This window comes from Elephas maximus, chromosome 4, assembly GCF_024166365.1.
Source record: "Elephas maximus indicus isolate mEleMax1 chromosome 4, mEleMax1 primary haplotype, whole genome shotgun sequence".
Classification (NCBI taxonomy): Eukaryota; Metazoa; Chordata; class Mammalia; order Proboscidea; family Elephantidae; genus Elephas; species Elephas maximus.
Genome location: NC_064822.1, coordinates 189,735,921 through 189,743,851, shown reverse-complemented (window position 1 = coordinate 189,743,851; position 7,931 = coordinate 189,735,921). Strand labels below are relative to the sequence as shown.

At 43.9% G+C, this 7,931-nt stretch overlaps 1 pseudogene; it reads right to left on the bottom strand.

Moving 5' to 3' along the window:
• Positions 1 to 2,375: 2,375 nt before the first annotated feature.
• On the bottom strand, positions 2,376 to 2,965 carry LOC126076498 (60S ribosomal protein L17-like; annotated as a pseudogene).
• Between the last annotated feature and the right edge of the window lie 4,966 nt (positions 2,966 to 7,931).

Sequence of the window (7,931 nt, the reverse complement as noted above, 5' to 3'; positions counted from 1 at the left end):
GGTCATGGCCCCCGGACTCTCTGTTAGCCCAAAACTAAAACCATTCCCAAAGCCAACCCTTCAGACAAAGATTAGACTGGACTATAAGACAGAATGATACTGGTGAGGAGTGTACTTCTTGGCTCAAGTAGACACATGAGACTAATTGGGCAGCTCCTGTCTGGAGGCGAGAGAAGAAGGCAGAGGGGGACAGGAGCGGGTTGAATGGACACGGGAGATACAGGGTGGAGAAGATGAGTGTGCTGTCACGTTACAGGGAGAGCAACAAGGTTCACATAGGAATGTGTCTAAGTTTTCGTTTGAGAAACTCTTGAATTATAAGCTTTCACTTAAAGCAGAATAAAAGATAAATAGTGGCTCATTGGACACCCTCCTCAACATCTATCTCTGTGCACATGTGCGGGAGAGGTTTTCCAGGATAGACAGTGGAATTGCCAGGCCCCAGTGTGCACACTTAAACTGTATTAACCCACCACCCCAAAACCACCAAACTCTATTAGTTATTGCCAAATTACTCCCTAAAGTGGCTCTTCCGATTTATATTCCTGCCAGCAATGTAAGTTTCTTTTTTTGAAAATCCTTACCAACGCGCTGGATTATCAGATTTAATTCTGAAACATGAAATATTTCGGGATTATAAAGGTGTGTGAAGTATGAGATACAGAGTTTCCACGTATCCTCTATCCAGTTTAAGGTGTGTTGCTGAACCTTGGAAAGTGGGTCCTCGTCCAGCGGTGCACTCAGACTTGCCAATTTTCTGACACTATGAGAAAGAGACAGTAACTGTATCGCAATGCACAGAGCAAGGCACCCAGAGGAAGTTCCTCAGATCCGACTCCTGGAGCTGTGGGGAAGCAGGGTGTATGCGTGATTTGGGCAGTGTGATGGCGGCTGCAGGCGTACTGTGGACGAAAATTCCAGGACGGGGCCAGGAAACAGGAGATGAGGTGGCTCTTGTAGGACCTCTCGCTTCGGAATGAGGTCTGAGTGGTGAGTTTCCTTCTGATTCATTCCCCCTGTTGCTGCATCCGCTGTTGAGGTCACTTAATGGGCACAGCTGGCGCTTCTGCGCATGCGGGGGCAGGGCAACTCTGGCTGCGGCAAGTTTAAGGCAGGCGGTTCTGACTAATGGGAATTTACCGGCAGCATTTGTAGGGTCAGGTTAGGGAAGTAAAACTCTTCACATGCAAATGAAGCTCTCTCTGTGCTCCCCCGATTGCATTCTCCTCTTTCCTCCTCACAGTAAGCGTTATCCTGAATCTCATGTTCATGGTTCCCATGCGTGTTTTCATACTTCTGTAATATGAATACATGTGGATTCATAAATAGGTTTTACAACATTGACAACATGCTTCAAAATTTTGTGTAAACTTTTAAAGAAACCATAAAATACCCCACACACCCTTCTGTTGCATGCTGTTTTCACTTACCATCATTCTGAGGTTTATCCATGCTGATGACGACTATCAGGATGACAGTGATGACAGCAACAAACACTTTTCATGACAACCCCATGTGGGCAGAGTAGAACTGCTCCAAAGGGTTTTCAAAGATGGGACCTTTCAGAAGCAAGTCACCAGGACTTGACTTCAGGATGCCACGGGGTGGGTTTGTACCACCAACCTCTCGGTTAGTATTCGAGCACTGTAACCAATTGCGTCACCTGGGGACTCCCAACACTTGCATAGTGCTTGTGATATGCCAGGCACTGTTCTATAATTCAGTCATCTTAACTGTTAAATAGCAGTCAAATAAATGCGCTGTGGTTGATGCATTTTTTCCAGCGTCACTGACAGTGCTGCGGTGAGTTTTCTCGTACCTGTGTCCTTGCGGGCCAGCTGGGGTATGTGCCTGAGAGTGGAACTGCTGAGTTGCCTGACTCCAGCAAGGGGTCCTGGTGGCGGGGTGCTTAAGCACTTGGCTGCTAACAGAAGGGCTGGCAGTTTGAGCCCACCAGCTGCTCCAGGGGAGAGAGATGTGGCAGCCTGCTGCCGTAAAGATGACAGCCTTGGAAACCCTGTGGGCAGTTCCACTCTGTCCTTTGGGGTTGCTATGAGTCAAAATCAACTCGATGGCAATGATTGGGTTGCTTGTGGGATGGCCCCAGCATCTTCAGTTGTACTGATGAGGTCAAATTGTTTCCCCAAGTGTTTGTCCCATCTCTGCAGCAGTGTTCGAGAGGTTCTGTTGCTGCTCATTTTCACCAAAACCTGATTCTCTTAGATTTTAAAAGTTTTCCGATCTGATGGTTGTGGAAGGGAACATCGTGATTTTCATTTGCATTTCCTGAGTTATTAGTGAAGTTATGCATCCTTTCTTGACCTTTCGTTTCCTTTTCTGTCAATTGTCTATTTGTACTCTTTATTTCCCATTTTTTATTTGCGTTTTATTTTATGCTGAATATACTCCCAAACCCTAAGATTTTGATTTTTCGTTTCTTCTGGAGTATCTTTTTTCTTCTGTGCAGTCTCCCCTTGTAGTTTGGGAACAGTGTGTCCCTTTGCAGTAAGGATCATCTCAGCGTGGGGTGGGAAGCTCATATATGGGTTAATCTGCCCGTTAACTGTGTCAGTGCCGCAGCTCATCTCGAGGGCTTTGTTCACCTGGGCGTGCAGCTCAGTGACCGGAGAGTCTACATCTGAACCCGTAAGTTTGACATTACTCTCTGCACTTTTAAGCATGTGCACCAAAAATGCAGCACCCTTTCTGGGCCACCGACCCTGTATCCAACCCCACAGTTTGGCCTGGGCACACCTACCAACTCCACCATTGTCGCATCAGAATGGTTCTCGTCGCTTCTGCAAAGTGACATCTTTCAGAGACTTGGTGGCTTTTCAGATATGCATACCCTTGATGGCCTTGGCAGTTTCATTTCGTGGGTGTTCTTAAAATAGCCCTGAAGATATGAACCTCCTGATTTGCATGATTTTGTGGGGTTTTGGGGGTCGGGTGGGTAGTGAGCCATTCTGACAGATCACCTCAGGCCACTTCTCTTTCCCCTTTTTTAACAGAGTCTTTGGCGTTCCTCTTTTTATAGTAATTCTTTATATGTTTTGGAAATTACATTGTTTCGTTGGACTGCCATGACAAATTACCACAAACAAGGTGGCTTGAAACAACAGGAATGTATCGTCTCATGGTTCTGGAGGCCACAAGTCCAAGATGAAGGTGTTGGCAGGTCATGCTCCCTCCAAAGGCTCTAGGGGAGAGTCCTTGCTTGCCTCTTACTAGCTGCTGGTGTCTCCAGGTTTTCTTGGCTGGAGGCAGTATCAGTCATCTCTCTGCGTCCATTGTCATGTGGCCTTCTTTTTCTCTGTGCCTTGGATCTCCCTCTGCCTTTCTTTCTCTCTGTTTTTAAACTTAAATGCATTTTTAATCGCTTTAAGTAGAAATTACGACATCCAGACGAGCAGAATCTACAAACCAGAGAGATGGGCTCTTGTATGAAGAAGCTTCTGCCAGGTCCTTTCAGGAAGTTTTAAATCCACGGAGAACTAGAAATAACGATGACAGCGAGCAGCAGAACTTACATGGAGAAAAACCAGGTATGGCTATTTTAATAAAATGGATGTCATCAAATAAAGTTGAATTTATTTTGTTATCTCCATTCTTGGTGAACCTAAATGCGATATTCAAAAACTACTCACCTTGGGATAGCAGTTTCATACAACTCCTGCCAAAGAGCATGGGTTTTATAACTATCAGTTAGTGGTGTAATATTTATAGAATGCTGAGTTGGGTGTTGGGGTATCTGAATTTGTGTCCCATGTCAACTCAGGCGGACAAACGAATGTAGCATTAATTCCTTCAGTTCCTCCTTAACTCTCAGGACATTTTTGTCAGGACAGTTACTCCCTTTTCAATCTGAAAGAAGTTTTTTATATGTGTTCTAGAAAAGGTTTCCAGAACCACTGTGACTTCATGGGGAGAATTTTTTTTTTTTTTTAAGAGAGATTTCTTGTTTTCGTTTTCTTTTCTAAAAAAAAAAAAAAAAATTTTTTTTTTTAAATTATTGTACTTTAGATGAAGGCTTACAGAACAAACTAGTTTCTCATTAAAGAGTTAGTACATATATTGTTCTGTGACATTGGTTAACAACCCCAGGACATACCAACACTCTCCCTTCTTGACCTTGGGTGCCCTGTTACCAGCTTTCGTGTTCCCTCCCGCCTTCTAGTCCTTGCCCTGGGCTGGTGTGCCCCTTTAGTCTTACTTTGTTTTATGGGCTGTCTAATCTTGGGCTGGAAACCCTGGTGGATTAGTGGTTAAGAGCTACCGCTGCTAACCAAAAACGTTGGGAGTTTGAATCCACCAGGTGCTCCTTCGAAACTCTATGGGGCAGTTCTACTCTGTCCTGTAGGGTCGCTGTAAGTCGGAATTGACTCGATGGCAGTGGGTTTAATCTTTGGCTGAAGGGTGAGCCTTGGGAGTGACTTCATTACTGAGCTAAAAGGGTGTCTGGGGGCCATACTCTCGGAGTTTCTCCAGTCTCTGTCAGGCCGGTAAGTCTGATCTTTTTTTTTTTTTTGAGTTAGAATTTTGTTCTACATTTTTCTCCGGCTCTATCAGGGACCTTCTATTGTGATCCTTGTCGTTTCCATTTTTTCTTGATGATTTTCACACTCATATTCTAGACACTGAAGATCTAGATGACTAAAGGGCACAATATATTTCCTTTAAGTCTCCCAATATCTACTGAGGAAAATTATACATTTCTTTCTTTCTTTTATTGTGCTTTGAAGGAAAGTTAACAGGTCAAGTTAATCGCTCCTTCAAAGATTTGTACACATATTGTTTTGTGACATTGGTTGCAATCCCTAGCCTTTCTCTTAAAAGAACACTTGTTGTTTGTTTTAGGGATCAACCCAAATCTGGGATGGTCTTATCTCAGGATCCTTGGTTATATCTGCCAAGACTCTATTTCCAAAGAAGATCATATTCACAGATTCTGGGTGGACGTATCTTTTGGGGGCCACCATCTGACAACTACAGAAATCAATCTTTCCGTGTTACATGCATTGCTGAGTCTTCTCCTACCCCGTGACCTGACGTTTCTTTCTGTTTATGGTGACTTAGGTTGTAACGAAGTTTTCGTTTTTTATATAGTCGCACTTAGCAACCTTTTCCTTAACGGTTTGTGTTTTTCGCATGCTAAGACCCTCTTACCCTGAAAACAAACAAGACCAAACCCAGTGCCGTCGAGTCGATTCTGACTCATAGCGACCCTATAGGACAGAGTAGAACTGCCCCATACAGTTTCCAAGGAGCGCCTGGCGGATTCGAACTGCCGACCCTTTGGTTAGCAGCTGTAGCACTTAACCTCTACGCCACCAGGGTTTCCTGAGATCACAAAAATATTCTCTTAGTTTTCTTCTGAAAGTTTGCAAGTCTTGCCCTTCCCTTTAGATCTTTAATCCACCTGGAATTTATTTTGGAGAACAGTGTTAGGAAGGAATTCACTTTTAATTTTTTTCGTATAGAAAACCAATTGCCCTGTAGTGAGTTCAAGGGGAGGCTGATCAAGGAAAAAGATACAACCATGAGATAACAGATTGGGGCTGGAGCATTGACAGCCACAGGCTGGCGGGGGCGGGAGGGGGAGCAGTCCTTTACACAGGATGTCTGCCAGAGGCAAGTGGGCAGGAGCCCCTAGAAGGGGAAGGGAGTTCATGTGTGCCTTCGTGATGTTCTCCGGCAGCAAGGTGGGGAACCTTTGGGTCAGAGAGTTCCAAAGGACAGCAGCAGCTAGGGATCCTTCTAACTATAGGGCTTCATCTTACCTTGGGCTGGCAGAGATTGGGCACCGTTTTGTAGGTAGGCTCTAAGTGGCTAAAACCCAGCTTATTAGGGCTATTTTTAAGATAATTGGATGTGTAAAAATTTAAGTTTGGCATGGCGGGGGGGAGGCTTTTTTAGGCCAATAAGCCTCAGCTTGCTGTAAGGAGGTAAACAGCCTGGGGTCAATACACAGGGGCCATCTTTGGTTCATTTACATAACACGCCCCAAACCCATTTATTAAATTCTTTTCCCTTTGTTATGCCATCTTCTTGCATGCTGTGTTCCCATATATGCATGGGTGTCTTCGTGCTCTCTACTCTGACTCATGGTATGTTCATCTCCGGGCCAGTATATATATATTTTTTTTTGAACAAAATCATTAATATCACATGCAAGCAAAATTTTGCTGAAGAACATTCAAAAACGGCTGCAGCAGTATATCGACAGGGAACTGCCAGAAATTCAGGCCACTTTCAGAAGAGGATGTGGAACTCAGGGATATCATTGCTGATGTCAGATGGATCCTGGCTGAAAGCAGAGAATACCAGAAGGATGTTTACCTGTGTTCTATTGACTATGCTAAGGCATTCGGCTGTGTGGATCATAACAAACTATGGATAACACTGCAAAGAGTGGGAATTCCAGAACACTTCATTGTGCTCATAAGGAACCTTTACATAGATCAAGAGGCAGTTGTTTGGACAGAACAAGGGGATACTGATTGGTTTAAAGTCAGGAAAGGTGTGTGCGTCAGGGTTGTGTTCTTTCACCATACCTATTCAATCTGTATGCTGAGCAAATAATCCGAGAAGCTGGACTATATGAAGAAGAACGGGTTAGAAGCTGGACTATATGAAGAAGAACGGGGCATCAGGTTTGGAGGAAGACTCGTTAACAACCTGTGTTATGCAGATGACACAACCTTCCTTTCTGAAAGTGAGAAGGACTTGAAGCAGTTACAAATGGAGATCAAAGACCACAGCCTTCAGTATGGTTTGCACCTCAACATAAAGAAAACAAACATCCTCACAACTGGACCAATGAGCAACATCGTGATAAACCGAGAAAAGATTGAGGTTGTCAAGGATTTCATTTTACTTGGATCCAAAGTCAATACCCATGGAAGCAGCAGTCAAGAAATCAAAAGATGCATTGCATTGGGCAAATCTGCTGCAAAGGACCTCTTTAAAGTGTTGAAGAGCAAAGATGTCACCTTGAAGACTGAGGTGCTCCTGATCCAAGCAATGGCATTTTCAATTGCATCATATGCATGTGAAAGCTGGACAGTAAGGAAGACCGAAGAAGAATTGACGCCTTTGAATGGTGGTGTTAGCGAAGAATATTGAATATACCCTGGACTGCCAAAAGAATGAACAAATCTGTTTTAGAAGAAGTACAACCAGAATGCTCCTTAGAAGCAAGAACAGCGAGACTGTGCCTTACATACTTTGGACATGTTGTCAGGAGGGATCAGTCCCTGGAGAAGGACATCGTGCTTGGCAAAGTACAGGGTCAGCGGAAAAGAGGAAGACCCGCAACAAGGTGGATTGACCCAGTGGCTGCAACAATGAGCTCAGGCACAGCAACGATTGTAAGGATGGTGCAGGACAGGGCAGTGTTCCGTTTTGTTGTGCACAGAGTCACTATGAGTCGGAACCGACTCGACGGCACCTAACAACAACAATGTGTTTGGCGTGTGTGTGTGTGTGTGTGCGTGCATTGTCTAACAGGATTGGTCATGATGGGGTGGTGTTGCACACTGGAGGGCAAAGGTATGTTCAAATATCTAACAATGGAAACAATGTGTATGCTTAGTTAATTAATAATCCCTCTTTTTTCTAATACGTGTATTTAGGGCTGTACTTTATATGATTCCCACAAGTTTAGATTCATAGCATTTTCATTATTGTTCAGTCTTGAATTATTATAGTTTGTTTTATGAAATCTTCTTTGACTCATGAATTAATTTTATTTTTCAAAGTTTCAATCGTAAGGACATTTTTTGATTTATAGTTTTGTTATCAATTCTTATCTTTAATTAAGGACCCCTGGTGGGGCGAAGGGTAGGTACTTCACTGCTAACTAAAAGGTTGGTGGTTCAAAGCCACTCAGCAGCTCTGCAGGAGAAAGACCTGGCAAACGGCTCCTGTAA